This window comes from Nycticebus coucang, chromosome 5 (assembly GCF_027406575.1).
Source record: "Nycticebus coucang isolate mNycCou1 chromosome 5, mNycCou1.pri, whole genome shotgun sequence".
Classification (NCBI taxonomy): domain Eukaryota; kingdom Metazoa; phylum Chordata; class Mammalia; order Primates; family Lorisidae; genus Nycticebus; species Nycticebus coucang.
In genome coordinates, this window is record NC_069784.1 from 67,288,529 (window position 1) to 67,311,226 (window position 22,698).

The following is a 22,698-nucleotide window of genomic DNA, read 5'->3' on the forward strand; positions in this document are numbered from 1 at the left end:
GCCCGGTCCTCATCTACAGCCTGTCCAGCACTTCTTTATCCTTAGACTCCTGCTGCCCCTCACCCCGCCTCTCTGTGACTGTGTGAGATGAGGATGCACTCTAGAAAAAATTTTATTGGCATTTTCCTACATGAATTTATGTTTTGTGTAAATGTTTTCATACTATAAATATTATTCTGATTCTTACATTTTTTGCCAAGCACGATGTTTTTAACACCCCTTCATATCATCAGATGTACCTATAATCACCGAGTCCGAAACACCTAGATTATCCAGATTCCATCCATCACAACAAAAGCACTGTGATGAAATCCTTTCTTTGGTTCCTTATAGAGTCATCTGACAATTTCTCTGGGATTTATATGCAGGGGTGGAATTTCTGAGTCATAAGGTATGCATATACTGTTTGATTAAGTACTGCCAGATTGCTTTCCAAATGGCATCATTAGTTTACAGACCCTCTTACAATGCATGAGTGCTCCTATATCTCCTCATTCCGGCGACACTTGACATTATGCAGCTTTCTAACTTTTGTCAATTTGATGGATTTAAGGTGACGTCTCATTTACTTGTAGTTGTCTAATTATTAATGAATTTGAACATATCTTTGCATGTTTATTTAATATTTGGAATTTTAAAAAATTGATTCTGTTCACGTTAGGCTATTTTTCTGTTGGATTCCTATCTTCGTGATACTTTGACGGTGTATATGCATATATATGGCAGATGTTAATTGCTTGTCAATGTTAGATGTTGTATATAGATTTGTAAAGAGAATTATCATCTGCCCACTTTGTCTATGTTGTAATTCACTGAGCAAAATCCTTTAAATTTAGTGACTTATAATTTATTTGAGGAGTTTGTATAAAAAGAACCCTCCTACTTTTTTTTTATTAACTTTGCACTTTTATCTTTCCTAAGATGAATCTTTAATTCATCTGCAGTCTAATTCACATATGGCTTTAGGAACGAATTTTTATAATTCTGAAAAATTAGAGCCAAAAGCTTTTAATACATTGGGTTTTTGATAGTTATTTCCACTTAAAAAATAAACTTTCCAATACAGAAGACTTCTCTTGATCTCATATAGTTTTTCCTTGCATTCTGTCTTTTAAACAAGAAATTTATACCCCAGTTTTCTTTCCCATGGTATTTTTTTCCATGTATTTGTTTTCAAACTTGGTCTTTTTAAGAGTGTCTCCTGTAGGCAACAAATTATTGAATCTAGTTTTACTCTGTTGTTGTTGAATCCAACAGGAGTCTCTTTTTGTTGGATACGTATCTACCACCCATATAATTCTGCTCTTCTCTATAGCAAATGTCCTTGTGTCTGTAACTGATTGCCTTGTGCTTTCACTTTTCCTGGGTTAGAGGCTATCTTGTCCAGGGATGGGCACAGAAGGATGCGGAGAGCGACTGCATTCTACTACGTCTTAGGAATTCAAGGAGAGTCCAGGAAGAGTCCGGCTCCAACAGTTGGACAAGTCCCTGTGCTTATCCCGCACCCAGCGTGGCTCCCGTCAAGGATTTGCCTGTAACGCTTTTAAAAGGAGGTAAGAGGCAGTTCCCACAGAGATTTAGGTGGCGAGACGTGGATAAATCGCTCCTCACTAGTTTCTCAGCCCAGTAGGGCTTTTGTGCTGCTTTGAAAATGATGCAACCCTGTCCTGCCACAGTAGCCTTGACCTTTGCTGTTGATTTATACGGAGAAGGAGGAGGAAGCCCTTGCTCCAGGTGATGCCGTGAGGGGGAAAGGTGTATGCCCGCTCCCCACCACCTCCCCAGCCCCTGGCCACCCCGCCCCACTGCCTGGCATGATCCCGGCCCAAGACAGCACTTGATCTGGACACGAGTTTCTTAAAGGTTTTATTGGGTTTATCTCAGGACACGTTTTCTTCTCCCGTCGTTCCCCCAGAGCTGTTTGGAGAACTGGAGCGGCCGCCCTGCGGGTTTTGCACCTGACAGACCCGCGCGGGCGTCACACCTGAGATGCTGCGGTTCGCTCCTCCCCTCCCGTCCTACCTCGGCGGCTTTTCTCCTTTCTATCCACGGCGCACATTTTATCCCTGAGAGAGGTGACCACACCCCTGTCGGGCTGAGCTTTCTGGTCTGCATCCTTCCAGTCCAGTTCACCCTCAACTCTGCAGCTTTGCTCCCCGCCTGCGGGACCCAGCTCGGCTACCTGCAGCCGCTGAAACGCAGGCGCGAAGGCGTCCAGCGCAGGGCGGGAGGAGGAGCGGGTGGGGCGATGTGTCCTTCATCCCAACACAGATGCCACCTGCCTTCCCTCCCTCGTGTGAAGCTACCACGTTATTTGATTCTGTCTGTAAATATTCTCTTCTATCTTGGCCTGCATGAATACTAGTAAGGTCATAATTAAGAATATAGTAATCTCAAGGCTTTAATTTTAAAAATGCTAAATATTGAAAAGTAATAAATGCAGAAAATAAAATAAAGCTTACATCATCAGTTATGTGAATCTTTCCATGAATAAAGTCTACCTTGCAAGGAATTTTTTAAATGGTAAGAAAAATAAAAATCTTAATAGTACATAAAATGAAAATCTTCATGATGATTAATTTTTCCGTTTCTTTGAAGAATTCTGACTAAGGACGCCGTTAAAGCACAGATAAGTCCACTGCTGGGCTTGGTGGTATATTTTCACGTAATGAAGAGAATTCTGTAATGCGTTTGTGCTAATCCCATTAGAGATTTAAGAAATATTTGATACTGTGGAGATTCAGAGAAACTATGGCATTCACCGAAAAGTATGAGTCTGTGAAAGTTTTAAAAAGCCAATTATTTCCTTTTTTATTTTTTTAAGAAAATAGTTATTTAACAATAGATTATCTTAAATTAATAGAAAAGTAAAATATAAATAGCAGTAATTCATGTGTTGAAGCTCTAACCTGAAGACCTCAGAATGTATTTGAAGATGGAACCTTTAAAAGACAATGAGGTTAAAATGAGGCCACTGGGGACAGAGCTCCACACCTGGTCTGGCTGGTAAGGTTTTCCTGTGGGAGAAGAAAATTCAGACACATAAGGGGACATCAGGGGAGACCACAAAGCAGAAAGGCCACGTGGGGACAGAGCAAAAAGGTGTTCAAAACCTGCTGACACCTAGATCTGGGACTTCTGGTCTCTATAACCATGAGAAAATACATTTTAGGGCAGCACCTTGGCTCAAGGAGTAGGGCATCGGCCCTATATATGGAGGTGGTGGGTTCAAACCCAGTCTCAACCAAAAAACTGCAAAAAAAAAAAAAAAAAAAACGAAAGAAAGGAAAAGATAATAAGTGTTGCTGTTCAAGCCACTCAGTCTGTGGTGCTTTGTCTCTGTCTGGCAGCTGGAGAAGCCCAGGCTGCCTTCCCCAGACAGCCAGTCTGCATCCAGCGCTGTTCGCGCCACTGAAGACTCAGACACTACTGAGCAGGGCTTTGTCTGCATGTTTTTATGTTTGTATGTGTATTTACGAGTGTGTGCTTTCCTCTGTGTGTTACAAATGGTTGTGCTTTTGTTCCCACACATTGTGTACCATAAACCCAAGTTTAACAATTATGTATTATTTATTTCATGCCAAGAGCTGAATTAATCACTTCAACACATAGTAAGCCTTCACAAAGTATATTCAAGTCTTAATTATATTTAAACCAGCTAAAGAGGAATCAAGCTAGTCTCTGGGTCACCTAATCTAAGCTAACCTTGCCAGGCTCCAAAAACATAGAGTTTCCGGGTTTGAACACGTAACTGAAACCATCCTACAACAATCAAACTGTGACTTGATGACTTCTTCAACACACACAGATTTTAAAGTCACAAATGAAAATGTATAATGAAAATAAAAATTTCCACCAAGACTACAGTTAATAAGGTACAAAGCTATAATATTTTCCTCCATAAATAAATTAAAATAAAACACTCAGTGAATGCTTATGGGATATTAATGCATTATTTATGATAGCATACTATGTTAAATAAGATTTGAAAGTATATAGCATGCCACTTACATATGGGACTTAATTGTGCTTTCCTTTTTTTATCTCTTTCTTCTATAACCTAACTAATTTGTGAGGCAACTTGGGAACAAGTTTCCAGAGAAACAATTGTATATAGTTCAGCCTAAAATTATTTGTCATTTCAGGTACTCAGAAAAAGTGAAATTTCCTGGTTAATGTTAAAGGGAAGATGCTGTTCTAACATAATTACATGGCTAGACACCATGAGTGTGTCGGGCAAGGAAATAATAAAAGGCAGCATGCCTGGAAATACACCGTCTACAAGATTCAGAAGGTGGTGCTGCAGGGGACAGGATAGAACTTTCAACAGGGCCTGGTGAAGTGGTTCACACCTGTAATCCTAGCACTTTGGGAAGCTAATACAGGAGCATTATTTGAAGCCAGGAGTTTGAGACTAGCCTGAGCAAGAGCAAGAGCAAGACCCTGTCTGTACAAGAAACAATAAAAAAATTAGCTGGCAGGGTGGTGTGTGTCTATAGTCCCAGTTACCGGAGAGGCTAAGTCAGGAGGGTGGCTTGAACCCAAGAATTTGAACTGGCAGTGAGCTATCATGACACCACTGCACTCCAGCCCCGGTGACAGAGGGAGATGCTGCCTCACAAAAGAAAAAAATAAATAAATAAAAGATAAATAAATAAAATTAAAAATAAACAAACAAAACACCAAAAATAAAACCAAAAAAATTTTCAATAGGAACTTCAATGTCAAAAGTCCTTGCTCATTGGTCTATCTCAGATCAATATTAGGAAATGCCCGATTACTTAATATCCTATTTAGATAAGCTGAATGCCTCTCATGAAGGGAGTGTGAGATTTTTTTACTGAAATGGCTGTATGTTAAATAGAAAGGAAACTCCAGTTAATGTGCTTTTGCATGTGCTTGTGAAGGGCATTTTAGTCAAGGCATGCAGACAATCTGCCTTTGGTAACCTAAGAGAGTCTTTCCAGGAACACAAGAAGATTAATTACTGTTCTCTAAAATACCGCACAGGACAAAAAATAAGATATGTTAAAGGATATCAGGTCTTTTTCCTCGCTCTTAACCTAAGATTTATAATATCTTAAAATGTGATCCAGTAATTTTCATGAAAATTCATTTTTTATGTAACTGGAAAAGGCCATAAAGATTGTCTCATGACTAATCTGTTTATCGCATGAAGGCCAGTGAAATTTTTCTTCAGAATTATTAAAACTTCCTCAATATATTTTGATTTAAAAGTTAGCTTTTCAAATGAACAGTGATAAAGTTCAGTATCTTATAAAGATCGTGGTCATATTGATATTTATACTACATACAGTTAGGAGACTGACAAAAAATAATCATTTTTCATCATTTTTATGAAATTGTTGAAGCTCAAAACTAAAATTTATGTTTGTCTGGGGAGCAGAAATATAAGATATAAGATTGCAATTGTGTTAAAAAATTTTGTATAAATGGTTTTTATTCCTTCTCTAAGTAGTTATGTTTTTCCTTACAAAATGAAGTGGTGTTTTTTACATGCTGACGATGTCCTTTGGGGTGCTTTTCCTAAAGGGAACATTTTTACTGGCCCTTTTCTTCACATTTTGATATGATTATAAATGAATATGTTAAAGCCAGAAAAGAAACAGTTCTCATCAGTGTAGAATTCAGTGATAAACATTTGGTGGATTCTGGTTGAAAAGTTGATTAGGTAGAATCTATATATTGTTAATTTGACGACATAGTCTTGGGAATACATGATAATGGTTAGTTTATTTACATTAGAATGTGTTATTTTTAAAGTTTATTTTCTCTGAAATAATTCTAATAAATGTACTTTGAAGAAGTTTGTGGAATATACGTTTTTACTTCCCAAAAATAGTAATAACATTTTCGTTTATTGTCTTCCAGTTATTTTCTAGGCAATTTCTTTAAAATATTTGTGCTAAAACTATTCAATTTTGCAGATGAAATTTAACATGTTTTTATAAATATTTTCCCTTTTTAGAAATCATCCTAAGAATAAATTTCAATAATTTTCACAGTACTCTATTGTTTGGTTTAAATATAATTCACTTAACTCTTAGGGTGTTTACAATTTGTGACAATTCCTTACATTAGTATAATAATTCTTTTTGTTAAAAAATGCAATAATTGTATTTTTCCCTAATAAATTTACAAAAGTGGGATAATTATATATATCACAGATCAAAGAAAATAAGTATGTTTGAGGTTCTTGATAATGCCTAATATTTAAGGTACAAATTTCATTCCAAAAGTGTTGCAAAAACTTACGATGCTATAAAAATTGTAGTCATCTACTAGAAAAGGATGTTTCAGTCAAAGACGGACCTTAATACAATGATGACACCGTCTGATTCTAACAGAGCCAAAAAACTATCACCCAGTGACGTGGCTGTCCTAGTGTTGAATCGTAACACTTTTCTCGTGTTTGTGGTGAAGCTGATGTAGACAAACTTACCACACTGAATTTTTATTATAATATATAATAATGTTATGTGAAATCACTATAAAAGTGTCTTTCTAATTTATATAAAAAAGAGTTAACTGCAAAATAGCCTCAAGTAGGTCCTCCAAGAGGTATTTCAGAAGAAGGCATTGTTATCCAAGGAGATGACGGGCTGCTCAGAGTTGTATCCCAGCAGCCCGAAGGGGCTACACCGTGTGGTATAGGTGTCCAGCAGGGGACATCATTCTCAGTAAGTAATTCTATGATGTCTTCACAGCAACAAAACAGCTGAAGGATATGTTTCTCAGAGCGTGCTGCGCTATTGAGTGACACGTCACTGCACAAGTGACGTCTTCACGGCATCTTCAGCAGGAGTACATGTTTTATTTAATTTTATCATTCACATTTTGGCTAGTGTATTGTTTTAATTTAATATTTCTTTGATTTCAAATGAACTTTTTTAAGTTTTAAATTTTCTATCTCATAGCCTGGGAGCTGGTACTCTTTTTTGTTGTTGTTTTGTTTTGTTTTGTTTTAATCCATTGCTGTTATGATGTGCCTCATATAAAATTTATTGAGCGCTTTGAAGATATTTATAATTTTCATGTCATATATCTTGCCAATATATTTGTAGTTTTCAACTTAATTTTTCTTTGTTATTACTTTGGATTTTGTGTAAAACATTGGCATGGCTCTACTGGGGAGCTTTTATAGCAAACCAATACTCTTCAGTAATAAGAACAATTTCAGTTTTCCCCCTGTAGGTGCACTCAGTCAGCTCAGAGTTAATGGCAACTAAGATAATGTAACCAAACTGATTTCTGGGTTGAGTGATGGCCCGGTCAGTTTAATAATTAAAAAAAAAAAAAAAAAAACAAGCAAGACAAACCCTTCCAATTTAAACAATATATATTTTAACCTGATAAGTTTATTTATCTAGGACATTAAAGGCAGGTTTTTGTTAAAGTTCTACCGCTTCTCTTCAAAACATAAAAAACAGTCAAGCTGTGCCATGCAAAAAAAAAAAAAAAAAGATATTCAAAAGATGGTTTTGAAGCTTGTAGAAAGGAAGTGATGTGCATGATACCAAATTTTAAATGAAAACTGTAGCTTAGATTGTTCTAACTCCTTCACTAGTAAAAATAGGCACTAAAAATCAACTAACCAACTTGTTTAACTTAATGTTAACATTTAAGATATTTGTGTCATTAAATCTACTGATGCTATTGTCTTTTACTTGTGTAGATATATTATGTGCATTCTCTCGGGTAAAGCTTCCAACAGAACGTGAGCTGACGTGTCCCTGCTGGTGCCCAGCCTTGGCACTGTCACGAGCTTCATCCGCACCTCCCAGTGTTTTTTCCTTAAATGCATTTAAAAAAATTATTGCTAAACAAAATGAGATGCTACTACACATGTTCAACTACAGACTTCTTACTCGAATGAGTGAGCTGGGGGGCTTTGATCTCACTGGTTTGTACTTCTATCTTTACACTTAGAAAATTGTTCTATAAGTAGACAGTTGATTTCTAAAATATATTTTCAAATGCCTTCTTATTAACATTAAGCTATTTAATCTGTATGGCATTTACTCTTCTATTTCATGTGGAATAAATTGCAACAATTATCTTCTAATTGCTCATCATTTTTCACTATTATTAAGATAACTCATTACATTAGGATTATTTATTTTGTAATATATATTAAGTTTACCATTAAATATAATGAAAATGTAAAGTACATGTTATTTTTACTGAGGGAATATTTTAGCTTTAGTCACTTTATTAAACTTTTAAATTTGATGTAGTTTTAGGCTTACAGAAAACTTAAAAAATTCATGGAAAAACTGTTTAATCTTACCTAATTTTTACAAATGTTAACATTTTACATAACTATATAAATGATGAAAAACATTATATTTCATATAATGATGAAAAACAAAAATTAAAATCAGTTAAACTCTATTAGCTAAATTAAACCTTAATTCAACTTTTCTATTTTTTCCCTTAATAGCCTCTTTCAATTTCAGAATCTTTTTTTTTTGGTTTTTGGTTGGGGCTGGATTTGAACCCAGCACCTCCAGCATATGGGACCGGCGCCCTACCCCTTGAGCCACAGGCGCCACCCTCAATTTCAGAATCTTATCCAGGAGCCTACCTGATATTGAGTTAGTGATTCGCCTTAGTCTCCTGAAGTCCATAACAGTTTTTTAGTCTATCTCTTTTGTGAGTCTGAAATGTTTGTAGAGTTTAGATCGGCTATTTGATAAATTCCCCCCAATTTGGATTTGTTTGAAATTCTGTTATAATCTACCTGAGGTGAAATATTTTGGAATTTTGGACTAGAGTATCACAGAAACCAGTGTGTGTGTGTGTGTGTGTGTGTGCGCGTGCGCGCGTTAATGCATCACTTGTCATGGCTCATATGGCTCATAATGTCAGTATATCTCATAACTGGTGATGTTGACTTTCAAATCTTGATTTAAGTGCTATCTTCTGGATTTCTTCCCTGTAGATTTACCATATTTCCCTTTGTTGTTAGGAAATATCTTGAGAGAGCTACTCTGATATCAATAAATTCTTTCTTATTCTTGAATTTTTATTTATTTAACAGATAGATCTATTTACATGATTACTGACTTGTGACTAGTTATGACATTTTGGAGTTACAATCCAAAACTATCGTTATTTTCCTGTTTAAATGGTTTCATCTTTGGCCAATAGAAGCTCTTTCTTGCTCCCTTATTTTCTTTCAGCGAACTCCCATCTTTTCTTAAGCATGTTTATAACTTCTGATACCACAAGATATTGCAGGCTAATCTTGTATTTTCCCTGTCCCAGCCATGGTATAAAATGTTTCATTAAGATGCCTTGTTTCTTTTATTAAAGAATGGTCTTTAAAAAACCTAATTTAGGCTCTGCTGGGGGTATTCAACCTTTTTTTCCCCATCTCTCTCTGTAGCACATTGGAAGAAGAGCTGTCTTGGGCCACACATTAAGCTGATTAGCAAAGAACAGGTCTATGTATACATTTCATGATGTCCCACGTCACAGATAAGCAAAAAAAGTCCTCCCCAAATCAGCATGTGGCCCACAGACCACAGATCGGACACCCTTGCACGCAGAGCAGGGAAACAGACGTTTGTAAATTAAGCCTGTGCACACACAGGAACAAATAGACCTATTTTTCTGTGTCTATCATGACTTTGAATCCAGCATAGCAGTTGTGTTTTAAGTGTATTTTAGCCTTCCTACTTTGTTTCAAAATTCATTCTCCAACAATGAGAAACTGGGCTTTTATTATCTACTATGTATTAAGTTGCATATTGTTATCTGCAATAATTTAATTGTTTCAATGCTAGTTAGTATACAGTAAAGTAATTTTCAGAGTTTCTAGTCTATAACCCTGTGAGAAACACATTCACTGAGAACAGAGCAATGTGTGTGTAGGGAGCTTTCTGTCTTCAGTCTCGCAACATCTGGTCAAGATACTGTTTTCCAAAAAATTCAGTCCTCATTCTAGTCTTCCTCCATCCTCTTTAGAGTAACTATGCTAATCATTTTCTTAATTCAATTATATTTATTTGTTATATTTGTTTCTTACTTTGGGTCTCCTCAATATCCTGGTTGTTTTTAACTATTTGCTCATTTTAGGGGAATATGTGAAATATTATGGTCCTAAGATCTGGAGTTTTTGCTCCTTTAGAAAGTATTTTTATTTTTAAAAGTAGCATAAAATTTAATCTCACTCTGCCTGTTACGTATGTCAAGTATACTCTGAAAAAAATTTCTAATTTTATGTCATGCATATTGGCAATAAAATGAAATAAAGTAATAAAATCGCTGCTTAATATCATTAGGGATTATGCTTTTGCTACATGTAGTCTTGTTTTTTGAGCACCTTTATTTATGCTAATTTATAACTAAAAAGTAACACAGAAGTCAGTAGGAGAATGTATTTTATGTCACTAGTAGTTTAAGTATATCTGGAATACTTCATGTCTTTCTCACAACATTAAGTGAGAAAGAAAACAAATATTGAAAGTAGTTCAAAGGTCTGATGGAGTTAAAAAGAAAACATGAAGAAATGTACTATGTTAAGCTTTCTGCTTTGAATTTCAGCAATTATTATTGGTATATTTTACATAATACATACATTTTTTTTCTTAATATCGATTCACCATTTGTATGTTTGCCTTTAAGTAAGTTGAAAATTTGACTAGTTTATGCACGTGGCAACATAATTTCTTGAGAAAATAAGAAACAGGTTAAAAAAATATTAATAAAACTTAAGAAAAAAAACATTTATGAGGTCAACACAAGACTCCAGTCCTAAGGTCTACATTTATTACAAAAATAAATATGCACTTAAGTCACACTTTCCATTAATGTTGAGCACAGGAAGACTAGTTACACATTCTATATTTAATTAAACTACAAAGTACGACTCCCATCTGCATGGACCTGAATGAGTGGATTTAGTCTGTGCACACAAATTTAAATCTGGTATTCAAATACTAGCAGGGGAATTTTCTTATCCATGGCAGGTATCATATAATCCATCACTATAAACTCAGTGTTGTAGTGTATTTATTAAAGTTTAAATTTAAAAAGATACATATATTTTTAGTTCCTTACATCCTTGCTTGAGGCCTGAGTCATAAGACTTTTGTATTAGATAGGATTCTTCCTTTAATTTGAATGTGCTCTTCTAAGTTTTTCTAGCGAAAAATACACCTTGCATGGTTTGATTTGGTACTGGAATCTCATTAAAGGTTTGTACAAGCACCTTTCAGCAATTCCAAGATCAGTCTTTTCTAAATGTTTCCTACTAACACCTTAGTTTTGGAAAAGTTACAATGGGACTGCCAAATGATTAAAGATAAAAACTCTTGGTGCTCCCATCTACCCTGTAATTATTTGGTGTATAATACCGTGTTCAGTATCCTACATCAAATTGAAAAGGAATTATTTAAATCCTTTCAGTTTGGGAATTTTTTATGCAAACTCAAGTTCCCCCAGACCAGTTGTCACGTGATTGTTATAAGGATTCTTGACTGACAGAGAAAGCAGAAGAAATCAACACAGGAGCTGCATTTTCAGGATCCCTGAAGAATAAAGCTGTGCACCAACTGCATCCCCAGTGCAGTGCTCTGTCAGTGCTCTACCTGAGGCTGTGGAGCCCTGGCCACTTTCCCTTCCCAGGAGTAACAGTCACCCATTACCCCATTGTGTGATTCTCAGTATCAGGCCTACATTGCAATCACCTCGGGAGCCCCACTGCAGACATTCTAATTGATTTGGGGTGCATTCTGGGCATTCAGATTTTTTAAACTCTCCAAAGTGATTCTAAGATGCAGTCAGTTTGATAACCACTGCTCTGGTGTCTCCACCGTGCCTCCTGACTCCACTTTTCCTTACACATTCTGCACACCACGTTTCATTATTTCTCACCTCTCCAGCTTCCATTTCTCCACTGCAACTTTTTAATATTAGCACCCTTGTGTGTGTTTCACCATCAAAGCTCTCGGTAAGAATAAAATGCGATCAGATCCAATTGTCTACAGCCAGGGTTTTAGATGCATCAAGCTAAAGGAAGAAGCTGAAGCACAAAATTTAAGTTTAAACATTTTACTTGAGCCAAGATGAGGACAGCTGCCTGGGCAAACTTGTAATTTACCCTGGAAGGTGCTCTAAGGAATAAAAGAAAGGTTCAAGCTGTTAAAGAAAATGAAAGTGACAAATCAGGAGAGGAGTAATTACAAAATTTGGGTTTCTTTTCTTTCTTTCTTTCTTTTTTTAAGAAATTCTCCTTGGTTTGAGATAGCATGGATTGGTCATTGGCTATACATTATTGTTCTATGAGGTGTGAGTTATGCGTCTAGTCAATGGCCTTGTTAGTCTAATTTATAGCTATCCTTGGTGACACTATGGAGTTCAGATGGCAGGGTGCTTAGGGAGAGATTACTCAGCTCCAGGGAATGGGGAGCAGAATGTGACTGCTGCCTCATTCTTATGCCCCATAGCCTGATGATTTAAAGGGAGCTGCATTCCTGGGAGAAAATGTTTCCTTTCTTTTTCAGGAGACAGAATTAAAAGCCATTAACTTAAGCTCAAAGAATAGCTTGCGGTTGCCGTTGTCAGAAAAGCTCTATTAGATATGCATAGTAAATAGACCTGTCCACATGAGTAATATTGACTTTTTATTTACATATTAAGTTATGTAAAGAGGTCTCTTTAATGGCAACTTATAGAATAACTTTTGAGTACATCATATGAATTAAGTTGTATTTTCCAATAAATGAAAGTAATTAAATTTTGAGAGCATTTTCTTATTTTAATCCACTTTTATAGAGATACAAAGTTATAAATGTTTTTTGTCTATTTATGTTAGCATATAAGAAAGAACGTTTTGTTATTTTTATGAAATTGGATTGTTATTAATATTAACACAATGAAAATGTAGAGATGTTATTTTTAATAGAATCACCATTGAGCCTCAGGGGGAATCACTATGATTACCATAGGGTTTCTCTTCTTTATTTATCCAAAGGCTTTTACTTGTAAACCTACCTAATATAAAATACTCTGCATTAAAGAAGATCATTCCAGAAAGCCCTATTTAATGTTGATTCTGCAATTCTACCATGATTTGACCAACTGAGAAATGAATCAAAGGAAGTCTTCTGAAGCTTATTGCTTTTCAAATCAAACTGATGAACTGTGCAGATGTTAGAAAACTTTCTACTTTTGCTGTGGTTTAATCTACTGGATCTGAGAAGGCCAAGGGACTCTTTGTGTTACCATATGATGATTATTCCTTCTTCAGTATGAAGTATACAAATAACTTAAATCAATGATATCATTTTAAAAGAGAAGCAACAGAGGAAATAAATATTCAGTTTATGAAATAAATATTTCCTTTAAAAAGCAAACTGTGCCCTATCTGCTAATTTTTCCCTCTGTGAGAGAAACACAGGGATTTTGTGATAGTTGTCAGTTTCAACCATACAGACAAGAAAAAAAATCTCTGGAATAATGGAAAAAAATGAATCTGAATCCTGGGTGATCTGATGGTTTAGAACTACCTGTCTGTCCTGGCCTTCTTGGCTACCCACCCATGGATTGTCATAGTCAAGAGATAAATAATTCTATTATTTTTTCTTGACTCACTGCTATGTTAAAAATAAGTAATTCCTACTGGGAGAGTTTGCTTAACTCTTATGGTAGACATACAGCTTAACATTTCTGTTTTCAAGTATTAAATAGTTATGGAATTGTTTAATGGAACTGTATCTTCAATGTACATTGGTGTCTATTCCAAGAAACAGCTGAACTTCCAGGTAGTAGCAGTGGAAGAATGGAAGAAGGCAGCATGTCTGTAGGGATCTGTTTGGAGGACACACAACAGGGTCTTCCTGTGTTAGCCTGAGCTTTCTCAAGTTCTGCATCCCCAACTCTGGAAGAACAAAAATCAGTTGTTCCTTATAAAATAATATGTACTATTTCTCTTAATGTTAATCAATGATTGTGGAGAAATGTGTAATCACTGCGCGTCTCATTATGTTAACATTGTACTTATTCACTTGCTACCTGATTGACTGTGACAAAAGTAAAACATCATGAGTCATCAATAATAGGTGTGGGAAAGGGCTAACAAAGACATCTCAAGATACAAAAGGAACAGGATGCCCAGGGCAGCTGCTGATCTGTGACATTAGCTAAGTATGTGAACTGCAACAAAGTTGTAGTCACAGGCATAGTAAGAAAGAGGACATGTGAGTTAGCAGCAACTGTTACCACCATCCGCATGACAAATCAATCACTTAGCTAGGCAAGAGAATTGCGTAAGCCCAAGAGTTATTAGAGGTTGCTGTGAGCCGTGTGACGCCACGGCACTCTACCAAGGGCGGTACAGTGAGACTCTGTCTCTACAAAACAAACAAACAAACAAACAAAAAACAGGTATTAATCAGACCAACAGACAATAGGTGTCAAGGTACCTGTTTACCTTACTAGATCCATCAACCCTGAGGAAACCGTGTCTGCCCTGCCTGCACATCCTGCTGCAGGTTATAACACGTTTTGTCACTTTGTAACATTGTCTATGCACTTATTTGTTTGAATCTCTATAAAACCCAGTGGAAACTGGAGTCAGAGCCACTTGGGTGACTGGTTGCACTTCTTAGAAGATTCGTCTGACCTCTGCTTCCTTCCCAAGAACCAGGAGGCTCCGCCTTGCCTCGCCTAACCAACTCTTCCAAGGCAATGCTTTTCTTGAACTGTCACTCAGGGGTGGCTTCTTCCCCATGCAAAACAGACAATTTGCCTCAGGCTTCCTAGAAACCCACTGTATCGTCTGGCCTAAATAGTTCCAGTTTGGTTTTATTTTTTTCCACACAGACTAGTGCTAGAAGGCAATAAAAAAAATGCTTGGGGTCAAATGCAGCACACTTCAAGTAACTGGAAACCATGGAGAACACGCAGAGGTCAAGGTGCAAGACAGGACTGTGGCTGCTCACATGTGTTTGAATGATATTTAGAACAACTGTCTTACATTTGAATTCCAGTAAGAGGATGACACTATTACTAAAAAATGAATCTATTATTGACTGACTTAAGCTATTTTAAGCCTGGAAGGATGTTATTTCAAATTTTGATAACCACGTCAGCCGTAAAAATGCAATGCTTACAGGTATTTCTGAGTTTCTGTCTTGAGGTTTACTTGGCCCATTCCTTTGTCCATGTATGGAAAGTTCGGGTCTTCACACCTATCAAGGTTCTGCGACACTCACGTAAAATGCATATAGGTGACTAATTGGAGGAAAGAGAGCCAGGAGCCAGGAGGCTTCACCTTCATCATGAGAAGAGGGCTCCCGCCCGGGGAGCTATAACACGCATCTAATTGAAAGGAAGCCAGAGCCCTCAGCAGAGATCCCATTTAAAGGAAGCCATACTCATGATTTCATAATCTCTATTGTTTTACTTCTGATGTTCATTGCCCATTTGAGTTTTAACTGTATACGTGTTGCACAAGAAGGCAATGCTATTGCTTTATTCTTACATACGAACGCAGTGTACTGCATCAGAATGTAGGATTTTCCATATTTTCACCCCTAGAGGATTAAATAAAATTCCAACATTCTTTTTAAAAATTAAAGTATCTAAACTACGTGACGGGATTAAACTATACACAACAAACACTTAAACTGAATACTTATGAGGAAGTGGAATGTTCTGATTAATTGGTTTTCTGATGAAACAAATGATTATCAATCACACCCTGATGGAAAAGGCACTGTGCCCAAACATTATTAAACATAGTGCAGGGGCTCAAAGAGCAGGAGACTGACTCAGGATAAATGAAAAATCATTTTTTGTTTCAAGTCTCACTCTTAAACATTTTTTTCTAATGTGTATGGGAATGCTTCCTTGTCTGAGAGGAAGACTCGCTTCCAGCAGCATCCTTGGGACCCTTTCAGTGCCTCTGGGGGCCACTGTGAGTTTCTTCCTTTGTACTGTTGGAACTCAGTTCAGTAAACAGTTTGAGCCCTTCCAGTTCAGGTGGGATGCCCCCCCCACAACCGGGGCTTCACAGATGATTAGACCATCTCCATCCTCCAGGAGTTCACAGGCTTCTGAGTCCCAATTAGACCTTCTGATGGAAACTCCTATGCAAACCTTCTCCAGCAGGTGTTTGATTCCTGTCATTATCTCAGCCATTCTCCAGCTTAAAATTCTTTATGAGTACCCAGTACCTTTTACCTTCCCCCTAAAAACTAAACTCTTAGTGATAATGCTGAAGACATTTCATATCTGTTCTCAGGTTTAAAAAAGAAAACTAGTCTTTTGAGTAGTGACTGAGAGATGTCATGAACAAAGGTCCAGGATAAGCAGTTCATAGAATCGACTCAGAGAAGGCATTGCTGGGTCTCCTCCCCAGAGACGACCTGGGAGTGAGGCAGTGTCATGAAGTCAGCTGGGCCTTAATGCTGCATACACACTCCTAAAAATTATCATGTTACATAAAACTGTGGAACAAAACCCAGACACTCAACACTTAAAAACATATTTAAAAAAAAGGAACTTAATAAAAATGGTGTCACAGTTTTACACATATTAAATGTTTTAGAAATACATAAATACTATAATGAAATGGCATTTTAAAGAAGACTTTTAATTTTCTCACTTCAGGTATAAGCAATAAGAAGAGGAGCAGCTTGTAAGTTACCGTGAGATGGTTGAAGGTGATTTTCAGAAATCAGATGAAATTTGTAACAGCAGACGTGGATGGGGGTGACTCAGACGTGCTGAACTGAGCTAGCTGGTAGATGTTTGAGGTAGGGGTGTGTGTGTGTGTGTGTGTGTGTGTGTGTGTGTGTGTGTGTGTGTGTGTGTGTATGTGTGAATTTTAAGTAGTCCTGTGTAGCTGGGTTCAGCTGGGTGCAGTTTTCTGAGCTCACCTAGTGTTTCCGGCAGAGGAATTCCCACAGAAGCAAATGTGCATTTTGCATTATGCTTAAATTGTTCCCTAATATATCAATCACATTGGAACAAATTCATGTTCTCAAAACAAGCATTATAACGGAACTGACTGCATTGCATGATCTCAGGTATTTGAATAGTGCTGTGAGCCACCTGCTCATGAATTTACGGTGTTTATTTCACAATTAGGAATAAAAGGCTGAAGATTCTAAAGCTGGCTTCGAAGAATACTTGAAACTCTTTCATGAAAAGGGCACTAAACCAATCAATTCAAAAGTGCCCTGATGGTTGTCAGAGCTTTGTGAAACAGGAGAAGGAAGCGTGGATCACTGCAGCAGAAGATGGCACAGTGCAGCCGTCAAGGGGATGTGGCCGCAGAAGAGGAACTTAAGACGAAGAGCAGAACACGCCCTGTCATCCTGAGGGTGCCTCGATTGGATTCTGCTCATTTTCAATGAAGTGGAAATAAAATAAGGTGTTCTCAGAGGAATTTTTTTTTCTTTTTTTTTGTCATCAGCAGCTGCAAATGGATGCAGCTCTGTTTTGCATGATTTATAAAATTTTATTTGTGTGTTTGAAGAACACAGCATACACAGCATTATGAAGGCGACCGCCCATTCCCAGGGGACACATTAATTGAGATGTGCAGGACTGGATCTGCAAAACTGCTTGAAAGCAATCCCCATAGTTGCAGCCAGGAAAACATGACCTTGGATATCAAAAAGGAGGGGAGAATCCGGGATCTGTGACAGTGTATTTTAAGCTGCTTAATCCTTTCACATATAGCTATAATACCTAGCACAAAGTGATGATAAGTTTCCTTGAAATATTTGTCAGAATCCCATTCTTTTGAAAATATGCTTGAAACACAAATAGAAACCAAGGAAGTCAATATTATCAGGAATTGGATGCAACTGTATAATTTTTTAAAGGAAATAAAACAGATGATAACAGGCCTAAAATCATTTCAACATGCTTTAATTTAGCAACAATGATACTAGATCATGTGAAGGTGACTATTACACACATGCAAATATCATCAAGAAAATTTATGCAGAGTTTAGTTTTTTCATATACTGAGCAAAGGTTTTTCTTTGGAATCAGTATGAGTTTAGTAATTGTGTCAGATTTTGAAAACTGTCATTTAAAATATTTTACTCCAATTTTTTTCAACTTAAAGAAATTAATTCTTGTATCCTAAAATATAAATTGCATGTTATAGCCACAACAGTATGATGGAAAATAAAAACAAAAATAATTTAATAAAAGTAAAGCTAATTTTTTAAGCGTACATGAATAATATGTTCTGACTTTTTGTAATCCATGATATTTACCATTTTTCCTACACATATTGCTTTACTCCAAATTTTTTTTTGTTCTGATTTGTTTATAATTCTCCTTTGAAATGTTTCTACTTTACTAGGAAAGTTGTTTGTGTATAGTTCCCAAAGAAATGCTTACTATGTCGCTGAAACTTGAATGTAGCCAGATGCACCACCACAGTTGCTTCACCACCTAAGCAGAAAAGCAGAGAGTCAGGGAGGGAGGTGATATTTGCTCACATGCCATGTAGGCTTCCTGGGATCAAAACGGGGTCCACAAGTACAAGATTCCATCAAAAGAGTGAACATGTTTAGTCAATATTACCTATTATTCCATTTTAAAAAGTGATGTTTTATGTGCATAAGATTTTTTGATTATTTTTAATACTTTCTAAGATCTATAAAAGCAACTAAATGTAGTAAGGAGGTGAAATGATGAGCAGCTGCCCGTTTAAGTCGTGTTCAAATCACACAGCAGTTATGTTGAAAGAGAAAAGCTCAAAGCCTACTTGGACTGATTGTAAAGTAGTCCCTAGCGATGTGAGTAAGCCCTGTCTAGAAGCTTAGGAGAATAAATCCCTCGTGCATGTGCACGTGGGCGCACACACACACACACACGAAGTAACTCTGTGTAAAATAACACATTCTTTACAGTCAGCATTCTAACCAGGACTTGACTGTTGCTAAGTTATAGACTTCTGGATCAAGAAGCATGAGGATTTGCACATCTGAAAAGTCAATATTTAAAGTAAATGAACAAAACAAACAAAAAGAAATCTTGTTGTCTTTCAAGTAACTACTGATGGTGATTGTAAGCTATTTTCAATTTTACTTACTACTTATTTATTTTTTTAACTTTCTAGGATCAGGGAATAATGAACCTTAGGAGCTCTCACGGTCCCAGCTCCTTGTAGGAAAGATGCAGATGTTTTACGACACAACAATGATTAAATTATAGCACTAGGATTAGAACCTAGAAGCAATACAATTCCCCAGTTTCTTTAGTATATTAAACCTAATTTTAACAGGCTAGTCAGTGGTGATGATTAACGTTGCATTAAATATCAGCAGGAAATTGATATTTAAAAACCCTGCACCTCACAACGGGTAGTGATCAACTCCTCAGAAGACACGAGCCCTCTCTGCATTTCTGCCACATGTACTTCAACACAAGACAAGGAGCAATAAGATACCAATGTTGTGAAATATTTGAGGTTACAAAGATAAGAAGAAAAAGCACTGAAACATGGATATATATATCAGATCTCTCGTGTTGAGGCCCAGCTCCATTCCTGGCTGTGTCCTGCTGGGACAGGGAGTGGGATTCAGTCACACAGAATCGTCAACAGCAGGAGCCAGCTGGAAACACAACTCGGGGACTAAACTGAAGACAGAGTCCAGCTCCTACTTGGTTGGCTGCTTGTCTTATGGGCCTGTGAAACATTAAATCAAGGAAGCCTGGGATTTGCTTAAATGTAGAAGGCTCCTATGATTTGCTTCTCTGAGATCAGAGGTCCCAGCATCTCTGCACCATCTGCAGCTGGTTGGCTGCTGGGCAGTGAAGTAGTGACCTTGGCATACACAGCTCTGAGGAAAACTAACAAGTGGCACCTTTTCTAGATGCAGGATTTTACCATAAATTTGCACAAGCCATGTCAACAGTGTGACGTAGCCACCTCCCTACTCGTCATCTACCTGTTAACACTCCTACCAAACTTCCTCCTGGTTTAACTGTCCCCTTTGTGAATCTCCCTTAATGAATTGCTTTGGACAGAAGCAACTGCTCCTTCCTTTGTGATGCTGTAAGACTTTGTTCTCACCTCTGTTACAGGATTTATCCTCATGCATGGCAGTTGGTCTTCACCTACGCCCAATGCGCAGGGCTACGCCTGCCCCATATTTGAAACTCTACAGCCTGAACTCCTACTTGGCTCAGAACAGGAATTAACATAGTTGTGTTGAATGAATGAGTGAAATGTTCATTCCAGCTCCTGTGCTATCACGCCTTATGTATATGATGTTACTCCTCCATTTTTAACTTTAAAAAAGTCTCAAAAATTATTTTTCCTGATTCAAAATTTATTATTCTATTCATTCGCAAATAATAGGCACTTATGATGTAGCTAAGGAGTGTCACTGAAGTACCAACATTAAAAAAAAGAAAAACAATCAATTTCTCCTAAAAGTCATGAACAATATGCAAATATACAATATACAAACAATCAAATAAACATATTTTATGTTACACAATGATGGGTGCTATCAAGGAAATAAAGGACTGAAGCGTTGATGGAAGTAGAAGGTCAGAGAAGGACGTCACTGCAAAGGCGAAGGTCCAGCTGAAACAGAAAGGAAACACAGCAGTGAAGTGGTTACACTGAAAAACACACTCCAGAGCATGGAAATAACAACTGTGAGTGCCCGGAAGGAGGGCGACCTCGATGCGCTGGAGGTGGAACAGGGAGACGGGTCTGGCTGGAGCAGCTGGTTTTGGAGAAGAGCAGTAGCAGAATGAGCTCAGGGAGGAAACAGCCAAGAGAAGGTTACCGCCGGTCAGGAACACGTAGAGAACAACGGGGAGGTTCTTACAGGAGCAGTATGACTTCACTGATAATTTAGACATTTATTTATTAAATTTTTATTAGACATTATTTATTAGACATTTATTTATTTATTTATTTATTTTTTTTTTTTTTGTAGAGACAGAGTCTCACTTTATTACACTCGGTAGAGTGCCGTGGCCTCACACAGCTCACAGCAACCTCCAACTCCTGGGCTCAAGCGATTCTCCTGCCTCAGCCTCCCGAGCAGCTGGGACTACAGGCGCCCGCCACAACGCCCGGCTATTTTTTGGTTGCAGTTTGGCTGGGGCCGGGTTTGAATCCGCCACCCTCGGTATATGGGGCCGGCGCCTTACCGACTGAGCCACAGGCGCCGCCCCTATTAGACATTTATTAATTTATTTCCGGCTGCGCTGTAGGGGACAGACAGCAGAGGAGAGGAGGAAGCAGGAATACCATTTGGCCGGGGTGGTAGTCTGCACAGGTGACCAGGGACAAATTAGCACACCTGCTAGTGCTTAAATGACACGAATGAATTGCGGCGACTCCTGGAGACAGAGTCTGAGGTCCAGGTGCTGGCAGGGGTGAGTCCTGAGGGCTCTGGGGAGGAGCTGTCGTATGCCTTTCTCCTAGTGTCGGGGAGTTTGCTGACGGTGGTAGAAGAAAGTCACCCTTGTTGTCTCTGCTTTCATTGGCCCATGGGTTCTTTCCGTGTGCTTGCCTGTCGCTGCATCCAAATGTCCTCTTTTCATAGGGGCCCCAGTCATATTAGACTAGGGCCCACTGCAATGACCTCCTCTTAACCCATCTACATCTGCAGAGACTCAATTTCAGATAAGGTCGCCTTCTGAGACGCAAGTAGATGTGGCTTCAACAACTTTTGGTGGGTTGCAATTCACTCTACGTTGGTGTACCACGGGAATACTGCTGTGCAAATACACACGGAGGCAGAAGGCCACAACTGATATTATTTTGAAAGTAGAGGCAACAGTTTTTGCTAACAAATTTGTATTTGTATAAATACACATAAATTTATATATGTGTGATATAAAGAGTACAGGGAAGAAAGAATGATGTCAGGGTTGGGGGCCTGAGCAGTTGGGATTTTCTAGGATTGAGGAGACTGATAAACGGAAGTGTGGAGGAAAGTCAAAAGTTTGTTTTCGAAAATAAATAGTTTGTTTTTGGACATGTTAGCATGTTTTTCTTGAGTTAAAGTTTCTAGGCAGATATTGATAAAGCATTTAGATACAGGCAGTGCCCAGGTTATGGACGAGACAGTGTTTGTAGGTTTGCTCTTAAGTTGAATTTGTATGTAAGTTGGAATACACCTGTAATAGCCTCTGTTTTTAAGTATGAGTTTCACATCAGTAGGATGTTTGTGACTTGGGGGTTTACTATAATCTTCTCCATTCATGAGTGTGAGTTGTACCTAAGTTGGATTTTTTTTTTTTTCTGAGAAAGAGTCTCATTCTGTCACCCTGGGTTGAGTGCCGTAGCATCACAGCTCACAGCAACCTCAAACTCTTGGGATTGAGCAATCCTCTTGCTTCAGCCTCCCAAGTAGCTGGGACTACAGGCACCCATCACAACTCATGGCTAATTTTTCTCAGGCTGGTCTCCAACTCCTGAACTCAAACAATCCACCTACCTCAGCCCCTCAGAGTGCTAATGTAACAGGCATGAGCTAGCACCTGGCCTATAAGTCAGATATTCTGTTTGTCAGAGACTGACTGTCTGTAAGTCTGGCTTATGAAAATTTATAGCTGCAAAAAAAACTAATCATTCTCATTCAACCAATACTTTTTACAGAGGAAATCAGTATTTTTCAAGATGTTTATTTAAAAAATAAAATAGGACACCTTGGTCCAAGGCCACTG